Here is a 25,759-nt window from a genome sequence, read left to right on the forward strand (position 1 = left end):
ACAAATGAGTTAAACTTTCAAGTGTTAGTACTTTTTTTTTTCCATCGTGGATGTTATATGCCATATCACGTAAGGGAGCTTTCTCCATTCTTCTGAACGGTTCCTCTGTCCATTTCTCAGAGACTGGTTTTTTGGTAGGAACTGCTGGAAGGAGAGCATCCACAGCATTTCCCATTACACCCTCACGCGTTCAAGACTGGTTCGTGGAAATAACTAACATTTAAATGCTGATAGAAAAACTCACAGCCACCCCAGCATTTTTAAGAAAGGTTTCGGGAGGAAGGCTTAGTAAGAATGGCCTTTTATGTGCAGGAAATGACAGTTCAATATTTCTACTCCTCATCACGGTTTGGGTTATGGTCAAAACTAGAGATTGTGGCAGTGGGGTTTTAAGAAGAGGGCTGAGGTGTGTGCATGTGTGTGTGCGTGTGCACGCGTGCGTGTGTTTGCAAATGTACAGACAGTGCGCCAGATCAAGGGGAGAACGGTCTGTGAAGGTGACAGGAGGGCATGTCCGTGAGGATGAGAACCATTTTGGTATCTGTGGTCTTATACACTTTGGAATCTCAGGTCTAAAAATAACCCCCGTTTGGAACCCGTGTTGTTTATCTGTATCCTGGGTTTTCCCATTCTTAAAAATACCCTGACATGCATATAAAGACTGTGTTCCAAAGGTTAATGCTCTCTAATCCTGAAGGGAGTGGTGAGTAAATTCCTTATATATCAATCTAAGAATAGGTCTTGGAGTTATTCTAGTGTATGTCATAATGTGAGTGGTTTCTTCTTCTTTTTTTAAAGGAAGCAAATAGTCATGGACGGGGAAGGAGAGGATTAAAAAGAAGAGATGCGTTTCTTGGGACAAAGTAAAAATTACCCTGAACCTTTATCCAGAGCTTCAAAGAATCATTGCAGAGAAATGATTTTATCTGGGAGAGGAGAGGCACAAGACATTGTGTGAGAACACTTCCCCCACTGTGGCATTTCCCATGGAAGCCAATCCAGACATTGGAAATCAGAAGAAAGTGAGCACTTCAAAAAAAAAAAAAAAAGAAAGAAAATTAAGGCTGCTTTCCAGGCTGAGTTTTTTTGACTCTAGAGATTCTGATTGTTCCCTCTGCAGGCGAGGAGAACAGGCCTTACCATGTCCCGCTTGCCTTCTCAACACAGAATCCTTTCCGTCTTTCTGTTTCTGACAGAAAGTCTGGCACCCAGACTCTCTGAATCAGCCTTGTTTCTGCCCCGCTGCTCCCGAGGTGCTAGCATCCAGGCAAAGAGTGAAATCAAAAGAATGGAAGCTGACTTAACCCGGCTGTTAAGTCTGGTTTCAGAGAGATCCCGCTCTCCTCTCTCATTTGATTGCCCTTCTCTGTGCCTCTTTAGGCTCCCGGCCGCCACCTTCTGTGTCAACGGATCACCTCGGACCAACACGGTACCTGGTTTTGGGGGAGTTACAGACACGCAGAAAGTGCAAAACGGTTTTGAACATCTGCACAAGTTGGAAAGGTCAACTAGATTTTTGTTTTTTTAAAGGATGTATTCCGCACCACTCGCTGTGCCTTCTCACTTCCTGCTAGCATGATTACAAAATGAATCTGGGACACAGTGAACCCGAGGAAGACTTCCCGGCATAGGATCAGGGGCCCCTTTGCCGGCGGGCCTTTCCTGGGTTCCCTTCTAGGCCCACCAGCAAAGTCACAAATTGTGCAGAGGTAACAAGTTTGTTTGTTTTTTTTTTCCTCCAAGCTGGCTTGTTACATTAGGCATTTCGGGAAAACTAGTGGCTGCTGATGACTGAGACTTTTGCTCACATGTAGCCCCGATGGAAAGAAACTACCCTGGAAAGGGATTATACAATGGATTGTAGTGACATTGCTTGTGGTGATTGTTCTTTTGAAATGTGTCCTGGAATAATAATATATTTCCGCACTCAGTTTAGATTTCATATTCTCAAGCAAAATCATGTATAGTCAGGAGTGAGCCCTCTGCCCCTAAAAAAAGAAAAAAACCTCTTGTTCTGATGTCATACCTATAATCCTATCTGTTCCTATAGGTTACTTAAATGTCTCCTGAAATAATTAGTTGCATGTAGCCAACCTTGCTTTTTATTTGAGGTTTTTTTTTTTATAAAAGATGAATCACATATCAAAAAAAAAAAAAAAAAAAAAAGAAGAAGCACCAATTCAGAATAAAGGCAGGAACATTGTAAACATTTTTGAAACATCAGCTTAAGCATAAAAAATAAATTTCATAACTAGAGTTATGCACTACACTATCTCCAGTCCCAGGCCCACATCGCTTAGATTCTTCCCGCCATCCCTGTCTCCCTGATGTTACTGTTCACATCCTTGTGTTGCCTGCTCTAACTCCAGGTCTGTAGCGTTAACCTGTCTGCGAGGCACTGGTCACCCATCTCTAAGGGTCAGGTGAATAACTCAGGTGAGTGGCCACCTTAACCCCTGTTCTCAACAGAGGTGATGTTGCCCCCCCAGGGGATATTTGACAATGTGTGGAGATTTTGTGGCCGTCATACCTGGATGCCACCAGCCAGTTGGACTGAGGCCAGGGACGGTGCTATACATCCTACAACGCGTAGCACATGTCCCCACCCAACGTCAATGGCACCTAGACTGAGAAACCCTGCCTTAACTTGAGGCCAATGTACAGTTTCCCTCCTCATTCCGTGGAACTTTCTCTGCAGGACCCTATGTTCTGCTTTCTCTGAATTCCACTACACATTTGGCACCAAGCCATGTACTGCACTGTTCTTTAGAATTCATGTGCGGAGAGCTCATCTTCCTAATTGGATCTGAGGTTTCCTGACAGAAGGGCTCATCTCCTCTGCCTTGTATGACTTTAACTGTACCCAACCTAGTCCTCTGCGCTTAGCATTTGCTCAATACATTCCAGATAAACGAACATACCTTTAGTGGATGATTGAATCCTGAAGTTTGAAGTTGATACATTGGGATGATGGCAAGGATTCTCCAAGAAACTTAGAGATGGGGTAAGAAAAAAAAAAAAAAAAAAAAGACGTTCTTAGAGATTTAGAGACATTAAATAAGCCTATAATGGAAGTAGATAGCATACTTCTTTCTGGTGTCCACAGGAATAGCCATTTGATAATTGGTTAATAATAACCTTAACACTCTTCTTATTTATTTATTTTTTAAAGTTTATTTATTTATTGAGAAGGAGAGAGAGAGGGGGAGGGAGGAGCAGAGAAAGGGAGAGACAGAATCTCAAGCAGGCTCCATGCTGTCAACACAAAGCCCGATGCGGGGCTCAAACTCACGAACCCTGAGATCATGACCTGAGCCAAAGCTGAACGTTTAACTGACCGAGCCACCACCCCAATCTTAACACTTTTAAATAAAGACATGCAACACAAAAAGAAAGGAAAAACAGAATTAATGATTTATGTTAAGTCTTAGCTGAAGGATTGAAATGACTGAATTTGGGACACATATCTGTATAGTGTTTCCGAGATGATGGGAATTTCATTAAACCTTATCTTTGCTTAGATGACATGATCCTCAAGACATTCCCCCACCCATTTGTTTCAGTTCCAAGCCAACCAAGCAACATTCAGATTAATAACCAGCCTTCTAGCTACTCAGTCCATAGAAAGGGGTGTCTTAGATGGGAGGGGCAAGCATTTAGGACACTGGACATAGATATTCCTCATAATAAATTAGTAAGTTGACCTTTGGTTTAAACATTAATCTCCCGTGAACTGAATGTGTGAGTCTCTCCCCAGGATTCTGACGACGTCTGGGATTATTGATAAGGTCCAGTTGCTGACTGAAAAGGCAGGGGCCAGACTCTGTTCTATGACTCATTCACCAAAGCAATGCCATGTTGGAAACTGCCTGACCAATAGCTAGCTGACTTTTCCCTTGTGACATCCCCATGTTGCCTCAAGCTTTTCTTTCCAGCTCCAACATATCTTAGCATTGTAAACTTTTGAGTCCCATTCTCGATTCTGGAATTATAACCTCCCCCTCGCCTCCCCCCGCCCCCCCCCCCCCCGGGCCAAAGCCCCTTGAAAATTCCATTTATACTTTATTTAGACATATTCTGATTGGAAAAAAAAAAAAAAAAGAAAACAAAACAAAACAAAAAACCCCACACGCGGCTTCTTTTTAATAAAGGAAACTAAGTGGGAAGGTCAAATTGCTCTTAGAACTTTTTATAGGCCTGGCAACACTGGAACATTTCATCATTAAAGAACGTGTGACAAGTCACTGGGACCATTTACTGAGGGTTTCTCAGGGACAGACCAAGAATAGCAAAAGGGATCTTTGCTAAAAGACTCCATGATTTGACTTGGTTTTCCTGAGAACAGCTAGGACTAATTAGAAATAACTTACAGCTTGTATTCGTTCTATTTGAGTATTTGTTAACAAGCTCTTGTATGCAAAACAAAGATTGATTTCAAGTTAATTCACCCCTCCATCCTCTTTCCCTGTCTGCCTCCATCTTTTCATTGAAATGCAACCATTTCTTGTTTAACATCATTAATTAACAGAGGAAGTTGGGATGAAAATATCTTGACTGCTCCACCTAATTATCATCCCAGTCATGAATGCTGGAGAAAATGTGGCGTCTTAATAAAAAGAAAACAGTCTAGAACAATATTATGCAGTTTATAAATTCCACTGAACCACTGTACAAATAAACAATGCTACTGAATCACACAACAAATCATCTCACAATTAGGCCACACAAGACCAGCTGCTCTACAAAGGAGCCCCTGAGCCAAAGAGGAAAACTTTGAAGATAAATATTGCCATATGTGAAAAGCAAAAAAAAAAATTCCCAACCAACCTTAATTGCACGGAGCATCATTTTCCCTTTTCCAATGCTATTTGCCATGGGAATAAAGGACTTCGTGTTGTGACCCATGACAGTGGTAAGTGTCTTCTTCAGTGCGGGGTGTACAGAATTTTGGATCAGATTGATGGCAGTGTGGGCCTGGGTACCTGTGAAATGTGTCTCCTTCTGGCTTCACCTCTTCTCTTCTCTTTCTTTACCTCGCTGGCATTTCTTATCACTCCACATACAAAATGAGTTCTCCATTAATCTATGTGCAGTGTCCATTTTCTACGTCAGCTGAAGAAAGCTGTTAAATACAGGCCGGCCTCCCAGAACTCCGAGTTGGTGGATCTCCCCAGGGCATAGACTCATTTTAGTATTTGTTCGAGTTTAACAAGAAGGCTTCCTAAATTTGATGATCCATTCCAAAGCCAAGCATTAATACTCTTTGGCTTAACTGCAATTCTTAGATTCTGCTTGCCTTCGACCGTCATTGCAGTTCTTGGATTATCCTTGTCACCACTTACCCCCTCCCCACCCCCCGCCCTCCCTTTTTTTTTTAAGCCTTGACAGCGATTGCATTTTCAACTTCTTTTCTCAACTTATGTCCGATAGTAGCCAGGGTGGGACAATCACCACAGGAGAAACTAGAAAAATTCCCAGGGTGCCAAAAGCTTAGGCAGGAATGCCCACATTTTCAGGCCTCAGCCACCATTGTGGAGCCCAGAGAGTAAAAGTCACCCAAAGACTAGAAAGAAAAATTCTTGCTCAAATTTCTGGGGATTTTTCGCTCTACTTCTAATTGTAATCGTTGGAAATGCAATACTCGGTGAGCTCTTTGGAAGAAAATCATACCTTTATTATTATTTGTAAAATGTTGATAAACCAACATTTTTTTCTTCACAGGTTCAACTTACATGGAGTCTTCCTTTGGTCCATGATGGGTGAAATAGTAATACTGACATCAAAACTATACTTTTACAATATCCTATTTGCACTCTGTTTCCTAAGATAAGATATTTCCCCCATCATGCTTCACAAAAGAAGTGTTTCTCTTTCCTCTTACCTTTTCCCTCTTTGTGGAAGAAAGGAATCAAATGTGCCTGAATCAAATTAGAACCTCCCAAAGGGACAACCAAGCTTATGGTTAGTTATAGTGTATGACATTTGCAAAATGTGGATGCAAAATGCTTTAAGGTTGATGACAGAATAATGTTACATATTTGTGAGCAGTTATCATAGTTTGTATAATATTTTATTTTAGAAAACCTGAGGAGAAAATTAGAGTTTACAGGAAGCTGAATGGGGTGCCTGGGTGGCTCCGTGGGTTGAGCGTCTGACTCTTGATTTCAGCTCAGGTCATGATCCCAGGGTTGTGGGATTGAGCCCCATGTCGGGTTCCACACTGAGTATGGAGCCTGCTTGAAATTCTCTCTCTCTCTCTGTCTCTCTGTCTCTCTCTCTCTCTCTCCCTCTCTCCCTCTCCCTCTGTCTCCCTCTGTCCCTCTCCCTCTCTTGCAAACTCTCACTCTCTAAAATAAAATTTGAAAATAAATATATGATGGGGCGCCTGGGTAGCTCAGTTGGTTAAGCGTCTGACTTCGGCTCAGGTCATGGTCTCATGGTTTGTGAGTTCAAACCCCGCAACAGGCTCTGTGCTGACAGCTCGGAGCCTGGAGCTTGCTTCGGATTCTGTGTCTCCCTCTCTCTCTCTGCCCCTCCCCCACTCGTGCTCTGTCCTTCTCTCTCTCTCCTTCAAAACTAAACATTACAAAAATTTTTAAAAATATATGAAATTAAAAAAAAATTATAGGAGGCTGAATACTTTCTCCTTTGCAATGGAAATACATCCTTAACAGCAACAATAAAAAATTGGAAGTACCTATTTACTTAAAAAGATATTTAGAACTTAAATTGTATATAATTTGGGAGATCTTTTCTCCTGTATAGTTACTGGTTACAGGTCATCATCTCCAAGAATGTAAAGTGAGCATCCTCCAGTATCATTTTCTCCAGGGTTGCTTGGGCTACAACTCTTTCATTAAGTCTGCTCTATATTTGAAATCAGCAGTGTTAACACAAATAGTGTCTGCAGTGATGTTGGAAAGAACGATGGTTCCCTGATGTCTCCTTCTGGGTCAAATACAACGCTCCTGTTTGTTATGAACTCCAACAACAATAGAACACAATAGTTAAGATCATGGCTTATGGAGGCACATGCATTTGGGTCAGTAAAGTTGTGTGTGCATAGAAGTGCTCAGTTATTAAGTGGAAGTGGTATAGATGAGATCAGGTTAAAGCAGTTCCTGAAGGCAAAAGTAAGTTGCATGTGCAAAAACAGAGATACTCATAGGGCATCCCATTGCTACATTGCTTCTTCTGTCTCAGCATGGGCATATGGCCTCATGGAGGTTCCCTATTATCAATTGACTGAGGAGAGGTTCATTTATACCTTGTTTATGGATCGTTCTGGATGGCATACTGGAACTAACCCAAAGAAAATAGTTACAGATTTATAGCTCCACTCTGCGGTGGCCCTAAAGACAGTAGCAAGGAAAAGTTTATTAGTGTGCAAAACTTTAAGCAGTGTAATTAGTTGTTCATTTTGCTTAGAAGGAGAGAGTAAGAGATGGAGATGTACAATGGTTCATGGGCTGCGGCTATTGGCTTTTCTAGATGGTCAGAGAATTGGAAGGCACTCAAGTGGAAAATTAGTGACTGGAAAATTAGTGACAAATCCTTGCTAACAGGAGAGACCAGCACTGAGCCCCTAACATGGCACCACTCCCTGGTGGGTTTAACCAGAATGCCTGGTGGCAGGTTGATTGCATTGGGTCAATTCCTAGTAAGAGACAACACCAGCATTTTGTTCTCATTGGGATAGAATTTACTCTAGAAGTAGATTTCGCCTTACCTTCCCGCTAACACTTCTGCTAACACTACTATTTGTGGATTTCCAGAATACCGTGACCACCATAGAACATTGCTTTTGACAAAGGGCTTTATTCTACAGGAAATTAAATATTGCAGTGGGCTCATACTCATGTAATTCAGTGGTCTTACTGGGTCCCCATCACTCTGAAGTATTTGGGCTGATAGAATGGTAATGTCGCTTTTTGGAGAATTGTTACAGAGTCAACTGGATGTCAACCGCACGGATGACCACAGTAATAGCTTCCAAGATGCTTTATCTGCCCTAAACTTGTGAGCAACAGATGGCCCTTTTTCTCTTAGATAGGATTGATCTATCTCACAGAGATAGAAATGTGGATGGTTTCTCTTATTCTCACCCCTAGTGATAAACGAGTGGAATTTTTTCTTCATGTCCATTCTCTGTTGGTCTAGAGGTCTTAGTTCTCAAGACAATGGAAACAGTAATGGTTTCATTAAACTGGAAGTTGAGAACCTGGAGAGGGTCCCATGCAGTACCGTGGCAGAGTATACAGCTCTTCTGTACAATGATGTATCTATTATTGGGGTTGGAGACTCGGAGGCAGTAAGAGGCTCACTTTGGTTTGGGTTTAGCCTCATAGATTCCAGCCTATCTTCATGGATTTGTTGAGTTGTCCTCATGGATTGTTCTTGTTTTCCCCTACTTTGTGTCCATCTTTCATTTCCTGAAACCCTTCCCTTTTGACGTCAGGTCCAACAGTACTTAAACTGTTTAGCCAGTTCCTAGGATTGTGTATGGTCAAATATATATCGTTCCCGGTGATTTTGCTTCTTGGATTGAACTCTAATTAATGGATTAAATTGGATTCCGATATCTGCCTCTAGCTATAAATGTGGTCATAAGCAAACCTCTCTATGTGGCTTTTCTCATTTATAAAATGGGGATAATACCAACTATCATATAAGATTGCTGTGAGGATTATATGAGCTAAGAGCTGAGCACTCTGCAAGACATAGGAAGCACTCAATAAATGGTTACTACTACCTACAAAACGTGACTTTAACTCCAGATGACTTTACACAGTATCAGGGAGTTTGGAGGCCGGAAAACCTTTTGAGATGTCATCTGAACCAGTAGCTTGCCTTTAAAAGATCAAACTTTCCAATCTTTTTTTTTGGGGGGGGGAGGAAAACTTACCCTTGTCGGTTTAATGTCACTATACCCAGTGTTATTTGTAAGCTATATTGCAGAGAGAATTCCTTCAATGTTTGTTATTGCTGAGCAAGGGGTTTCAAAACTAAATATTAGATTTTACAATCCAAAGGAATGCTATTCTGCAAAGTAATCTTTCTGAGTCTTTTTTTCCTTTTTCTTTTGTAAATGATGGAAATTGGAAAAATTATCTTCAAAGTCCTTTCTAATTCTAGAATGTTATAAAGATTATATTCATATAATCATATAAAGGCTATTCATTTATCCAGGGAAGATTTCTTTGCTTTTTGGGGGCAGAAGTAGGGATTTCTGCTTGGACATTGTCTTCACAATTAGTTTTTTCAGGTCAATCCAGAGAGAAATTCTCATTACATTGTAGCTAACCCTTGTTTGTTTCTCAAACTAAGCTTGTGTTATGAAACTTGGCATCAAAGAATTCAGGGCTCTTTCCAAAAGTCAAATCATTGTCTAAGGAAGAAAATGTGCTGTCATTGAAGATATTCTGATAGACAGTACAAAAATGGGATTACAAGAATTTTGGGGGTAACATTAATATCATCTCGGAGTATTACTAGAATTTAATTTGACTGTTTTTATGTTGGCAAATGAGAGGAAGCAAAGACTTCCTCTATCTGCCCTAAATTGGAATGTGTGAAGAGTTAGGAAGTTCAAGGTTAAGCCTTGGGCCCGGCATTTATTAGCTTTCCCCTCAGGATTTGTGGAAGTTTTAGGAACTTCATCTATAATATGGGTATGATGTATCTATTTAGACTTCTCATAGAATTGTTGTGAAGCACAAATAAGATAATAGGTATGAGAACCTCTACTCACGTGAAAGCACCAAGAGTACAAAGCAGAATTTGGTAGACGGTGGCCGCTTAGGTCAATTAGTCCATTGTCTGTTTTTGCACAGCCCGTGAGCCAAGAGCGATACCCGTGAACATTCACCTCACCTTACTAATAGGGAACATCAACTCTAAACCCCAACTATTAAACATGTTACCACCCCCCCTCCCAATAATTTCTATCTTCTTATTAGTAGATCCATACTATACAAAATTACAGTCAATTTTATTATTGTATTTTGAATTTTATTAATAAAAATTGTGACAATTTGTCTTCTCTTTTATTATCTAAATACCTAGACAATATCCTCCATTCTGGTTCCACAAAGCCTAAAATACTTACTATCTGATTTTCCAGAAAAAGCTTGTCAGTCCCTGCTATATTGGGCAAAGGGCTTTGTATTATTAATAATAAGCAGAGCTCTTGCTCACATGCAAAGTTTGTTATAAACTATTTGTTTGCTTTTTCCTAGTTATAGTACATTTCTTTGTTTATACTTTAATTTGTATAACACCACATTCTAACAAATAGCAAAGAGAGAAAGAAATCTGTTACCTAGCTGAATTGTAATCTTTTTCTCTTAAAGTCTATTTATTTTTAGGAGAGACAGAGACAGCATGAACGGAAGAGGGGCAGAGAGAGGGAGAGAGAGAATCGCAGAGAGGCTCCACACTGGGGGCACAGAGCCCAATACAGGGCTTGAACTCACAAAACCAGGAGTTCATGACCTGAGCTGAAACCAAGAGTCAGATGCTTAACCGACTGAGCCACCCAGGTGCCCCTTGATGGATTATAATCTTCATTTTAACAACCGAATTGCAAAATTGCCAACTTCCAGATTTGTGAAAATGTAAAGAAAAAAAGAGAAAGTTAACCAAAAAGAATCTGAAGAACCAAACTAAGAGGGGAGCTCCTGGCTTGTGTCTTATGTTCCCCAAAGCCTTTGGGGGGCTTCTGTGATTGGTGGACTCAGGGGGGCCCTCAGAAGAAGAGCTGGGTTTTGAGAAGATGCACCAGGGAGCCTCCTGCAGGCAGGCAGGCAGACAGGCAGGAGCTTCCTTACCTGCCTCAGATGGAAAGTCTGGCAGCTCTTGTTATGACAGTAACCACATCTTTATAGGCAGACAAGTCTTTAAAAATGAATCGAAGTTAGTTGGGTCTGAGAATGATTTCAAATGTGGGTGTATTTAAACGAAGTACAAAAGACCAGAGTCATCTTCACGGGCCATGGCTTTCCTTGGGTGTTTTCATGACACATGTTGTTATCTTCATTCCAGGAAAAAAAAAAAAAAAAAAAGAGAACATGGAGAGAAAGGAAAGGCGAACGATTTTCAAATGTATACTACCCATTATTGTTTCAAGTGCTTGTCTCACACAATGCCTGGAGTGTCTTTGTTAGACATTAATTAGGCAAATTTGATTTTCTAAATGAGGTGAACCCGAATGGCAAAGGTGGGGTTTCTCTCCTGTGAGGGGAAGTCAGGGGGAGATGAAAGAGAGAGTAACCTTTACCTCATAATTTCCTTTCCCCTCCTCTCTGCACAAGCCACATTAGTCTCTCAGTGAAGGTACTTGGAGAAACTTGCTAAAATTTTCCCTCATGCTTGAAATTTACTTACCCTGGGTAACAGGAAATGTGGAGTCTTGTGATGTAGATTGTTATACCAGATGGTAATCTTAGCACATGCTATTTATGTAGATCAGCCGTGTGTGTGAGTCATCCATTTGGGGCTGACCTCAGCCACTGGGAAATTGGGTTCCATACCACTCTTGTTAATAAATAATAATAATAATAATGGCACTGATTATGTGTCATTAGGATGCACATTTATGAGGCCATTACCTTCACATGACATTAAATATGGAATTGTTTTCATTTTTTTTCCTAAATAGTACTTTGTCACCAACTGGTTCTTTTGCCAGATTGTTGTTTCTTATCAGCAAGGGCAAACACAAAATTTAACTCCATTAAATAGGTGATTAAAATATCTGCCACTTGAATTGTACTGATCATTGCCTGCCTTGACTACGTCGCTCTTCTCTCCAGCAAGTTTCTCTTCTTATTCAGAGTGCTCTCTTCTAGGCTCTGTGATTTGAGTTATCCTTTTAAGGCTGATTTTGGGTGAATTAAGGCTGAATGAGGGATCCACATTATTTCACCTTCCCTCCCCTTTAACCTTAACTGACTATGTGAGCTGTGGAAAACATTTTCGTCTTTATTATAATTTTGAGGATCTGGTGGTTACAAGTAAGCCAGGCAGGAAAGGTTATGTGGAGATAAACTCTTCAAGGTCAGGAAGTATGTCTTCTTTGCTTCCAACCGTCTGTCCATTCAGGCTTTCTGCCTCTTTTCCCCTACCTTGCTTCCCTCCTGACTCCTTTACTGGCACTTTTCCCTTAACAGGGCCTAGAACTGTGTTTTGCCCATAAAGGCCAACGTCGCTTTGGCTGGGGAGCCATCTGCCGGCATTTTCCCATGTGGCACTTGGCTGTCCCTGGCTTTCAGGGCTCCCCACTGACGCTCTGTTCTCTCATTGACATCGGATGCCACTTTCCTGCATATCCGACTCCCCCTCACGTTTCACAGCACCTGGACAAATGTGCCTCTTCTTGCTTTTCTTCCTCTTCCTTCCCAGCTGTTGTTTACTTCTAAATTTGGTCAGATATTGGACCTAGGGGAAGTGCAAAACCGAGATTCACCCCCTCTGACATTTCTTTCACCCAGCTGTTGTTTTTCTTGGGCTCCTTCAGTTATGCCATGTTCCTGCTCCAGCTTCCTTCTGGCAGGAGGTGGTCATTGCCCTCCTTCTTCTTTCGCCGCCTCCTTTTCTCAGGATGCCTTCAGAACTTGATCTGGTACTGGCACTGTTTACACAGGCAATGATGTGGGGTCATCCAACATTTCTGATCATTTCCTGCTTGTCTCTTGGAGATGGATGCCATCATCTCTCTTTTGCTTGGTTTCTTTTACTCCTAGATAACATTTCTGACTCAACATTGTTAGGATAACAACTCTGAGGTTTAATGGTAATGAGTTTATATGCATTTTTTTTTCTTGGCCTCTGATTATGACCAGAGTCCTTCACTTTTTAGGGGCTAAATTTGGATCAGAAGACAGAGATAGCAAGTTCATAAGGGGTTTTAATTTGCACAGAACTCCTCTGGAGCACCATAATGATGAAGGGTACAAAAGAGGCATCTTTCTTTCTTTCTCTCTCTTTTTCTCTCTTTCTCTCTTCTCAAGTTAGTTAACATAGAGTGTAGTCTTGGCTTCAGGAGTAGAACCCAGTGATTCATCTCTTATATATGACACCCAGTGCTCATCCTGAAGAGTGTCCTCCTTACTAAGAGGCAAGTTTCAGGCACCTGGGTGGCTCAGTCGGTTAAGCCTCTGACTTTGGCTCAGGTCATGATCTCACAGTTTGTGAGTTCAAGCCCCACATTGGGCTCTGTGCTGACAGCTTAGAGCCTGGAGCCTGCTCCAGATTCTGTGTCTCCCTCTCTCTCTGATCCTCCCCCACTCATCTTCTCTTTCTCTCTCCCTCAAAAAATAAATAAACATTAAAAATAATTTAAAAAAAATAAGAGGCAAGTTTCAATGGGAAATAGGAGGCATTGTTTTACCTCTTTCTGGTGGCAGTTAAAGAGTTAACTGTCAGTGACATTCGGCTGCCAATATTACTGAGCCCTAATTTTAGGTAATTTTTGATTTTGTTTTTGATTGTTTGTTTTGTTTGTTTGTTTTAGGTACTTTCCCGAGTGAGGCACGGAGCTACAAGGTCTCTAGGATCTTTGGAGTGAGGTCCTTTATTATCAAGGACTTTCTGGGCACAGCCTCCCCCAAGGGTACAAGTTGTGTCTTGGCAATTCACCTGCCCTTTCTCCTGCTCTCAGGAGCACCCCTCATACCTCAGAGGAAACAACTCTTCACGGCCTATGAAGGTCTCGGGGAGACTCATCTGAGACCGTCTTGGCTCCCAGCTGGGAAGGGCAGTCTGGCCTCAGTACGACCGCAGGCTTCAGATAGCAGATCAATGGAATCGGATCAATGTAAGGTGGAGCTCCAATCCCAGTGACTGTAACGTCCAACAAGTAGCAAAAGCTCTCTTTGTTTTAAATTCCTCATGTATGAAATGGGAATATTATAGCACCCACCTCATAAAGTGGCTATGAGGATAAACAGAGAATCGTGTAAAGTACCTGGCACCAGTAGAGGCAGCTATTTTTATCTATGAGCCAGTAGGTAGAACATTTCTGTGCTCTCCCCATCCTGAAATGGAGATGCCTTTGCATCATCCTTCATGGCTATTTTAACGACTTTTGTCATTTGACTTCTAAGTGCCCATCATAAGCTTTCAGTCGAGCCAAATGCCTGTAAAACAATATGAATAACCATTATATAAACAGTCTCTGCAGAGCCCTTGGGATCCTGAAATTTGGTCAGAATTTTTAGATCAGCATTTTATGAAGGCCACTGAAAAGCAGAGCATTTTAAGTCTGGGGTTATCATGAAACTAACCACGACGTCCCCCCTGCCATAAAATGTTAACACCTTACAATCATACAAGATACTAAATAGTAACATACGGGTAGAATGTAAGAGGTCAAGACTAGAGTTAGGAGATATAGATTTCAGGATTGGCTCTTCCAGCTCTAAAATCCTATGATCCATGATGGTGATCTCCTAGATTATAAACTTTTCGAAGGCTTTATTGATTTCTGGAAGGAGGTAGATGGGTGTTAGAATTTACAGTGATCTGAAACAGAATGAGTTCCTATATTGCCTTCTGGGCCTATCTGAAAATTCTACTTCTCTCTGAAAATTAACTAGTCTTTCCAAATAATGAGCCTTACTGTAATCTGTCCAGTGAGCATCATTCTGCATTTCACAGATTTCTTATGCAAAGCTCACCCTTCATATAAGGGACTTGCATGCTGATTTCAAAGTGATATAATAATCTAGTTAAGGAGATAAACAGTTTAACCTTGAAACATGAAGAGCATCATATGATTATAAAGCAATTTATCAACATAGACTGCACTTGTTCTCTTTGGTTTTCCTTAACACACAGGGTACATACTCAAAGCTGAGTATTTTGTTCTTTTCTGAAGCTTTTTTCCCCATTCACTTGTTAAACTGCTAAACATCATATCTATAAGATGCTGTAGGAAATAAGAATTAGAAAATTCTTGAATATGATCAATAAAAGTGCCTTTTATAAAGGATAATGAACACTAGTTTAAGATTCTGACTACAGATATCAACAGGATGGCTGATCAACATGATGGTTCTATTAGAAAATGCCAAGAATCCAAAGACACTTGTGTGATGAGTCACTGCCATTTCGCTTCTTCCACAAATGGTCTTAACCTAAGCAGGACTCTTAAATCAACAAATGGTAGTTGCTAGAAAGACATTTTTCAAATTAGCAATGAAGCATTAATTGCTTTTCAGTTTTTATTGGTAGTCTTTTTAGCCTATAGCATGAAATTTGGAGTCTGAAAGATGTAGAGATTGGGCCCAATCCTCATCCAATGTGTAAATTCATCCCACATTTTCTGTGAATGTCCAGTCCCTTAAGACACCAGTACAATCCACTAAAGACAGAATCTGAACCAAAAATAAAGCCACGTATGTAATTAAAAAATTTCTAATGATCGCATTTAAAAGTAAAAAAGAAACAGGGGCGCCTGGGTGACTCAGTCGGTTGAGCGTCCTACTTTGGCTCAGGTCATGATCTCACAGTTAGTGGGTTCGGGCCCCATGTCAGGCTCTGTGTTGACAGCTCAGAGCCTGGAGCCTGCTTCAGATTCTGTGTCTCCCTCTGTCTATGCCCCTCCCCTCCTTACGCTCTGTCTCTCTCTGTCTCTCAAAAATAAATAAAAATGTTAAAAAAAAATTATAAAAAAAAAGTAAAAAGAAACAGGTGAAATTAACTTTAATACTACATTTTATTTAGCTTAATATTCCCCAAATATTATCAGTTCAGCATGTAATCATACAAACATTGCTGAGGTATTTCACATTCAAGTTTTTTATACCAAGTCTTCAAAATCCAGTGTATTTGACATTTAAAGCACATCTTAACTTGGACGAGGTACACTTTAAGTGCTCAATACTCACATGCACTTAGTGGCTACTGTATCAGACAGCATAGACCTATATAGTCACAAAGGAAAAAAATCACTCCAATAAGCTGTGACCCTCCTCCAGAAAGCCATCATATTTTCAACAGTGTAGGTATAAGAAATTTCTTGTTTTGCACTGAAATCTGCATGCTTTCAATTTCTACACTTAGTCTGTGTTCTACCTTCACAATAATACTTTAAAAAAATTTTTTTTAACATTTATTCATTTTTTGATGGAGAGAGACAGAGCATGAGTGGGGGAGGGGCAGAAAGAGAGAAGGAGACACAGAATCCAAAGCAAGCTCCAGGTTCTGAACTGACAGCACAGAGCCCAACGCGGGGCTCGAACTCACGGACTGTGAGATCGTGACCTGAGCTGAAGTCAGACGCTTAACCGACTGAGCCACCCAGGTGCCCCACAATCATACTTTTAATACTACTGAAATGTCACATTGGCTTTCAGTAGCATATCATGATGTATTCTGGTTCTTTTCAAGTTTTCTTCTCTTAAACCATGTGTCTCTATTTTTTACTTTTGAAATTGGATTTTTTAGATCAGCTACAGAATTTTCTATTTAAATTTATTACATTTCTCCTTGCTAGTTGGCTAATTGTTCATGACTGACAAAATCTCTTTTGGAGCAGAATCCTCTCAACTAATTAATCAGGTATCTCTTTCTGGTTCATGTTGTCTATATAGGTCATCAGCACATCAGCAGTGTCCTCATTGAATTCAGGGAGAAATACGTTTAGGGCATCCATGGCTTGTTGTGAGAATATTCTTTCCAGGTTAGGTGCCCTCTATGGCTACCTCACTTAGGTTACAGTCATTTAGACAGTTATAAAGTCACCAACCAACTAATCATTTTGGTACACATTTCTTCATTTTCCCCATTGGGACATCATGACTCACCTTGTCAAATGTCCTCCCCAGACGGTCAAAGTTCTCAGCTGTCAGAACAGGAAATAAGTTAATACTTCTTGCTTAATTCAGTGAACCCAGAGTGAGCTTGGTCCAGAACCGCATTTTTCTCTCCCCAGGCTTCTGTCACTTTTCCTGTTCTTCAGAGTTCTTCAAAATAATTGACCATGGCTCATGGTTCTCATCCTTTGGTTTTCTTATTGCAGGAATCTTATATAAAATAAGTAGTTATCTTTCTTCATTCTTTTTTCGTCATTCATTCTTCCCTAAATTTTCAAACATTCTGGTGTAAGTTACATGACTATAAGTTTTTAACATTAACTTATTGAATGAAATAAGCGGGAGAGATAGACAGAGACAGAGAGACAGAAAGAGAGACAGAGAGGGAATTGCCCATCAGGGCAATTTCTGAAATCAGAAGGGTCTTATAACTAGGGTAATTACAAGACATTTGCTTCTTGGATCACAGAAGAGGGAGAACAAGTTTTTGCCATAGAAAGCATGATTCCAAGTGTCTACTGATATCATTTTACTCTCCCTTTATCTTTCTCCCCAACTGATTCACTTTTTTTGGTGGTAGTGTTTGTTCTGCTATTCTCTTTGTATTATTCCAACTTGCTGCTTCTCTTTAAATTAAAGGAGTAGGCTTATTGTCTTTTCCAGGAATATAAATGATAGATCTGAAGGTTTTGTTTTGTTTGTTTTGTTTTGTTTTGTTTTGTTTTGTTTTGTTAGCACAGAAAAGCCACCAATCACAAGTCTGGTAGAAGAATATTTATTTCCTTCAGCTCCTTATAAAGTAATGTTCTATGTATGGCCCCAAATTGGGTCATGTTGTCAACTCATCATTGACTACATTGTATTTTACTTTTCTTTTTGCAAGTCTGGCTTATTCAGTATTCCATGAATTGCTGGATGTTAGGGGCTCTATGTTACTAGTCTCTGCATTATCAGCCCTTATGTTCAATAGTCACTCCATAAATGCCATGCCATAAATGAATAAATGAATGAATGAATCCCTTATATGCCACTTAAATAAAACTTTTACCTGAGTGCTTCCTGTTCTGAAATACTAATTTACTAGTTAACCTATTACTATGTTGGATAGCTTCCATGATAAAAAGCTTTTCTTTTGTATGAAGCTAAAGCCCACCCTCAAAACTACCATTTTCCCATAGAAAACATCTTTCCCATGTACTTACTCTACATATTAAACTGAAGGCTTCAGGCCTGGTGAAGACAGCAATTTTGTTTTCAACAGGAAGTACTGTGCTTATGCCTTTGCTTGTTCAACCATCTTCATTCCAGTGGCATTCCAGCGGCAAGCTTCTGGCATGCCAACCACACAGGTCATTTAGGGAGAAATCCAAATTCCATTTAGACACATTTTGAACTCCTCCAAATATTGTACTTTCTCAGGCTTCCAGGGAGCCAGTGTTTATCACTGGATGAGTACAGTTACAGAGAGATCAAGGACTTAGTTTATTCTGGGTCACATCCATTATAATGGCCTAGTTTAGGCCAAAGAGTCCTCTTGTTCCCAACCCCTTTCCTTTCGTCTTAGACTGAAATTTTCAGCAATGTTGTCCTCCTTCCCAGGATGAACCCACCCTGGAGCCCAGGCTGTGACTGTTCTTTCTTTACTCCAGATCAGCAGTGCTTACTTACTCTCATAGTTCTTACTCTCTCCTAGACCCATTGCCAGACAATACAGTACGAAGAACCCAGTATCGGACACTCATATTTGGCTCAGGGCTGGTTTGTGAATCACATGTCAGAACAGAACTTTAAATCTCATGTCCAACACAAAGAGAGATGACGCCAGGGCTTTGAAATGTCTTTAAACACGAAATATGTCAATTCGGTGACCACCCTCCCCTACTTCCCCCGCGAGCTCTGCTCCCTTCTTTCTTCTGCGTTGTTTTGAAATGTTTAGAGGTTGTGTCATCTCTGTTTGTGAAACACAATTTTAGGATAAAGGTATGTCAATGTTGTGAACCTGCACTAAATACTGCAAGAAACATGAGACCATGATCATAATGGCTTTGATCACATCGATTACACTAATTAAGAATTCCACTGAAGAGAGTGCTGTGGAATCACGTAAACCCTGTGAATTACCTAATAATGATAGAAATATTCAAAGCATTAGTGATTAATGAACAGATGTGAAGAGGCAATGCAAACTTATGGGAAACCATTTCTAATGGTGATGTCAGCAAGGAACGATTTGCAGACATAATTACTAAAAAATTATCAGAGATTTCCTTGTCAAGTATTTTGTATGTTTATAAAGCTGTTGGTGACTCATTTTAGAAGTCTGGGAGACTTATTTGATTTGGAATCAGGATTTTATTATAGCTTAGCTGTTATGTAATAGTTTACTCAGACTGATGGGGAGATATTCTTCCATGTCAACATAACTTGTATGTGTGCAGTGCGATTTCCTTGTAGTTATTTCAGCAATTCATATCTGAATGCTTTCCCATATTTTCATGCCTAAGTATATTCTCAGTTGGTAAAACAGAGTTCTTGAGTGGTGATGAGATTAATTAGTCAATAGATTACCACTGACTCTGATGGATTAGGGCATTGGAACAAAGTTGCTTTGGATTTTAAAGCTGGTATTGTCATGTGAAGTGACTGTTTCGGGAATACCATTGAGTCAGTGTATGAGATTTTTGTCATATATATGTCATGTTACTTAGCACTGTAAACCAAAGTCTTCTATGGCTTTACTAAGGGCGGTACGACATTAATCAAGCTTTATCCACATGCCCTGAAAATCCCAATGTTTGAGTGCAAAGTCATCTGGGTACATCCAGTTTTTAGGTTGGCTGGGAAACTATTGTTTGATCAACACCTCTAGTTGCTAACTAGAAAGAAGCATTTCATTTGGAGTTTCCAAAATACTAATAGCAACCAGATAGACATTATGTCTGTCCTTTGCCTCAAATTTTAATGATGTTGTTGTCTCCAGAACAACTCCAAAAGAAACATAGCCTGAAAAATGTGTTGCTTTCCAAGAAAGGTTGGGTGTTATCTTTGCTCTAAAGGGGACAGTGTGGAGAAATAATGAAATAGAATGAGCAGAGAGGGCTCCTGTATTCTGTTCCTGGTTCTTCAACTGCCTAACTGCTACTGTACCATTGATAATTTTTCTGGTTTCTTTTTGTATAAGTTTCTTTATCTGTTGACTCAGGGAAGCAGAATTTGACCATGCAGCTATATAATTCTTCTGAATACGTGCCTACATGGGCTTATATGTAGATATGGGACCTTATTTAAACACTTGTAAATGGGATTATTTTATTACTTGATATCCTACGTGATAGTCCTTTCTGCCTTTGTAATATATATTAGCATGGAGAGGAACAAGGAGGGAAGGAGAGCATAATGAAAAAGGAGGATTTGAAACAATAGGTGAAAAGTAATAGACTTGTCCCTTTGGGTAAATGAAGGTCAATAATGTATTTTGGATGACAGCTACGTAAGTCTTCAATGCAAACAACAGAAATGCCTCTGTTTTGTGGTAATGAATAATGAAGAACATTTTATGATCCAGAAAAGTCAGAAAGTCACTGTATAAAGGCATCACTTCCTTTTGGCCAGTTTTTCATTACAATAAACAAAGCTTCTATTTTAATTCCTGAAGCACACATTGTCACGCAAGATGGTCCCAAGAGGAAGGAATTGTGCTTCCTTTTGGCATGTTTTGGAAGTTTTCTAAAGCAGCAATGTGCTCTACCCTTTCATGGTGAATGTCCATGCATCCGTGTAATACCTCATGGGATAAGGCTGAATAAGAACAGGGACATGCAAGTACTTCCTTCTCTGGTCCAGTCTATTTTCAAGTCTCGTCTTCAGCTTCTTCCATATTCTAATGTCCAGTCAGCCTGTGGCACTGGAAAAGCCATGCCCCCTGCAGTCTACCTAGTTGTTGATGCTCTTCTCTCTATCTCTGTCTGTCAGACTCCTGCCCATTGTCTAATCTTCACTTCACATTTCATCCTCTTGAATCATACTCACCTGCCAACTTTCTTAATCCCAATAACGTGCCACGTTTCCTCCCTCCGCCAAATTCTAACTGCTTCATGCTCGACTTTATCTCTCTACTCTATTCCCAAGGGACCCGGAGCAGAAAGTGTCTGGCATTGTTACTGTCGGGCTTGAACAATTGTAAAGGAATGAATGACTGGTATGTACCTTGCATGTCCTTCTTGTGATTCCTGGGGACAAAGTCTATGATAGATTCCTCTATGTCTCCTATAGTGTCCAGCCAGGTCCATGTATATGCAGGTGCTTGGTTATCAGCTGAACTGAACTGTGCCTCCTGGATTTCCTTGAGTATGAGAAACTATGAGCTTGTTGTCATTTAAAATAAAACTACAATGACAGGTTTTTGGATCATTATCTAATGTTGCTACATTGATGCTGTGTAGGGCTTCTGAAATATTAGGATATAACCATACTAATGTTAAAGACTACCTAAAACCATGTTACAACAGAACTGCATAAGTTGTTTGTAGTCTCTGGATATGACCATTTAATTTGTTGGACAAGAAAACAGGGAGGTGTCTACTATCCTCAGTTATTGCTGTTAGATCAGACGCTGGGTGGCAAGTCTTCGTGCTCTGAGTCCAGGGCTCATTTCCTACAACTTGCTGCCTTGGCTTTCCCAGAACATGAAGATCAGATTAAAAATAATAAGTCTCTGAGCAGATTTAAGTACTTGTTTGCCACTGGCTTGAGAAAATTGGGTGCAGTGTTCAGCAAAAGTAGTTTCCTTTTTATTTAGTTGCAACTCTTTAAGAGCTCTTAATTTTAAGTCACTTGCCTTAAAGTGGATATTTGCATCTGAAAGCATGTCTCTGATTCTTCAAGGTACTTCAGAGGTCAAATTTCACTACGAAACTACACTTCCTTCAAAATATACTTTTAGGTGCCAGAGATTCCTTCTAGCTGAGTAATGAACATTTCTTTAGTATTAAACAATCACAGTCATTGGAGGTTAGAAAGATCTTAAGACTATCAACTCCACCGATCTTATTTTATATTCAAGGAGACTGAAGGTTAGAGGGGTTCTAACTCTATAAACCCTCCTGCTCCTCCAGCAGCCAAGACCAGGAATAGAAATCTTTCCAAGATAACATATAGCTATCGTCATCTGTGTTTAAAGGCTGAAGAATATTAAGGAATCCTGGGTCTTGCCCTCAGGAGGGTTATATGATAATGCTACAGCTATTGGGAAATTCATTTGCTAATGATCATTGAAGAGATATTTCCAAGGGTAAACAAGCAGGATTCAGACCGTGACTTGACCTGGATGATTCAAGGATGAATGTTAGAGACATCAAGGAGGGTGGTGATGGAGGAAGGAGCTGTTGTTAAAATAACCCCAGGCTTTGTCATGGCCACAGCCTCTAGCCAGTGAGTTCACAGAAGTCTGGCACCTTCTTTCACTGAGTGTCTCCAGCTTTGAGGACACTGGTCTACCTCATATTAGTGAATGTGTGTTAAATGAATAAATGACCTGATAAGAGAGTGGTGGCTAGATCTTTATTTAAAAAGACAGAAAGGTGGGTCGCCTGGGTGCCTCAGTCGGTTGAGAGTTTGACTCTTGATTTGGACTCAGGTTCATGATCTCAGTCTCCTGGGATCTAGTCCTGCATTGGGCTCCATACTTAGTGTGGAACCGGATTAAGATTGTTTCTTTCACACCCTCTGCCTCTATCCCTAATTTGCATGCAATCTCTCTCTCTCTAAGAAATAAAAAAAAGAAAGGAAAAAAAGAAAGAAGAGGAACCAAATAAAAAATGAATAGCACACTAAACAATACCCCAAATATATCTCTAGTACTGGGTTATAAATATTTAAGTTATCATTAAAGGCTTTGTTAACTAAATCTGGATTGAGAAATTGGACTTGAGTTACTTAGGTATGAAAAACAAAGCAGACATAAATAAATCACGCAATAGAAATCACAAAAACAGTGTGCAAGAGATCAGATATGATGCAAAGTTGGGCTCTCAGTGTTTGCTTATTCATTTATCCATTCATCCATCAAACACCTGCCTAAGTGCCATTTGGAGGGATACAAAAATGTCAAGGTGATTGCCTTTGCGGAGCTCAGGAATCTACTCCAACTGTCCCCCTTCTTACACCAAATTCATATGTTCTATAGTATAAAAGAAAATGAGAAAATGAGAAAATGTTGAATGGAAAATATCTTAAAGGAAGTTTGGCATTATTCATCATGTATTCTTAATAGGAGTTTGATGGTGTTACTTAATTTTTAATTTTGTCTCCATACCTGGGAATTTGAAAATGATTCTGGCATTTCCTCCAAACAAGATACCTTTCCTTCAAAGGCATTTGTGCATCTCAGGAATGCAGTGAGTTGAGGCTGCCCTTCCAGCAGGTCTAATGTCATAAACCCTGCAGAAATCCTTGCTGTGGTTGGGCACATTCAGAGCTTTCAGTAAGTCCACACACACTTGCTCTGTGCCTGCATCACCCACAGTTTAGTTAAGAAAACCCACCAGCAAAATGTTTTGGGAACGAGATTATCATTATACTTGGAGTACCCTAATATTTCTAAAAATGCCCATATCAAGCAACTCTGAATGACTACCCAAAATGTAGACAGAGTAAGAAAGGAGTGTGCTTTATCTAAAATCGACTAATCATTAGAAAATTACTGACCTATGCTTAGTGTTCTAAATCTAACATCCATATATTTTTTTTTATTTCATTTTTGGTGACCTCTACAGAAAAGCAAAAATTCTTAGGAGATTTTGATTATGTATAAAATGACTATGTATGAAAATGATGATTATAATGAAAGCTCCTGAGCAGGGATGATCATCAAAATGTCTAACTACTAGACTTACATCAAACAATCAGAATCGTGACCACAAACAACCGGTATGTTTGCACTGGTGAAGGTTGGTTAGATATCAGCCCCGCTTCTGTGTTGCATTCACTGAGCTGTTACATGGAAATGACACCTGAACTATACCTGTGTACCTTGGAGATGGACTGATGTCCATTACATGGACATTACATTACATGAGACGGAGATCAGCATTACATGAAACAATTAAAGAATACTAATGTTTGTTAAATAGATGGATACCAATTTCAAATGCAAGTGGATTTACTGTTTGTCTCCTTTTGTCGATTTTTCCTTCTCCAATGGATTATTTCTATTAGTATGAAAACATATTGTATTTTATCTTCTTACTTAAAAATCCAAACACACTTTCTTTCTTTATGTTGTACCATCCTGTGTCTACCTTGTTGTATTTCTTTTCCTGATAGCAAAATTCCTGGAAGGAGTTTTTCCACAATCAGGAAACGTCTTCCTTCTCTTCCTTCACTTGCTTTTACATCCCCTTCAATCAAGCATTCTTCTCTCCTCTGGAAACGCTACTGTCAAAGTCACCAAGAACATGCTCATTGCCACAACTGATGGACACCTTTCAGACCTGTTCCAGGTGAATGGAAGTAGCATTTGGTTCACTTGACTTCACTCTCCTTATGGAAATGCTTCCTTCCTCAGTTTCTTTTTTCTTTTAAGTTTGTTTGTTTTGTTTGTTTGTTTGTTTGTTTGTTTGTTTAGAGAGTGAGAACACGTGGGGGAGGGGAGAGAGAAAGAGACAGAGAGAGAGAATCCCAAGTAGGCTCTGTGCTGTCAGAGCCTGATGTAGGGCTTGTACTCACCAACAGTGAGATCATGACCTGAACTGAAATTACGATTCAGAAGCTTAACCGACTGAGCCACCCAGGGGGCTCTCCTTACCTGGATTCTTGATATCACTGTCTCGAGTTCCTCCTACTCCACTGGCTGTCCCTTCTCAGTATTTGCTGGATCCCTCACTTCTTAGCTTTCAAATGTTGGAGGACTGTAGTGCTTGGTCCTCAGACCTATTCTCTTTTCAAGCTGTACATATTCTCTATGTGATCTCAGCCAGACTTTACACAAATCTCCCCATCCGGGAGACTTTCCTTGAACACAATCTCAGCAGCAGCTGCCAAAGTCAGTCTTAGATCCTTGTCCTACTTTGTTTCTCTTCATTACACTTATTGTCACACGATATTCTATAAATATCCAGCATATCCTTATTGATTATTGTCTTGTTTCTTCCACTAAGAACACTCCAGGAAAGTAGAGACTATCTGTCTCACTAATGTCTCTTTAAGGCTAAAAAGTGCCTAGCCCAGAGTATTCACGCAATATATTTTGGTTGGATAAACAAATGAATATGTACAAATTGAAACTAAAAAGACCAATAAGTGAAATCTGTTTCATACTGTGTAATTTATGAAATGTGATCCTTTTTTTTTATTTGCAGTGACAGCTTATGTCAAGGGTTGGTCAGGCCTGCCGTGGGTCAAATCCGGCCATGCTCATTTGTTTACATATTGTCTGTGGCTGCCTTCACATTGCAACAGTGAAACGATAGAGTCATGGTGTATAACCGGCAAAGTTGAAAACATTTACTATCTGGGCCTTTCTAGAACATATTTGCTGACCCTGGTTTATGTATGTCAGGGGGACAGTTTAATGTAAAGGGTAAGAGTGCAGATCTGGGTCCAGATGTCTTGGGTTCAAATCTTAATTCCCCTCCTGACCATCTATGGCCTTGGTTAAGTCAGCTATCCTCTCTGTGCCTTGGTTTTATCAAATGTGAAATGGGAATTAATACCAGTACTAACCACATTCGGGTAGTTGTGAAGATAAAATGAGTTCATATATGTCAAGTCCTTAAAATCGTCCGGAAACACACTTGTTAACATTATTGTGTGGTAAGAAAGCAATTGAAACTGGTTCGAAGACAAACATCTAAGTATAGGGATGTGTGCTTAATTTATCCCTGGAGACAGTACAAATGTCTAAATACATCTGCCTTCTCTGCTGGTTCATTCTCTTGAGTCCT

General features: G+C 40.0%; 1 long non-coding RNA gene across 1 annotated transcript; it reads left to right on the forward strand.

Annotated features, from left to right (window-relative positions):
- The first annotated feature begins 389 nt into the window (after positions 1–389).
- LOC132686528 (uncharacterized) lies at positions 390–2,160 on the forward strand. Its single transcript, XR_009613735.3, has 3 exons — positions 390–703; positions 799–1,022; positions 1,381–2,160. It is a non-coding gene; the product is annotated as an uncharacterized LOC132686528 (long non-coding RNA).
- The last annotated feature ends 23,599 nt before the right edge of the window (positions 2,161–25,759 follow it).

Source organism: Panthera onca, chromosome F1 (genome assembly GCF_046562875.1).
Source record: "Panthera onca isolate mPanOnc1 chromosome F1, mPanOnc1 haplotype 2, whole genome shotgun sequence".
Lineage (NCBI taxonomy): Eukaryota > Metazoa > Chordata > Mammalia > Carnivora > Felidae > Panthera > Panthera onca.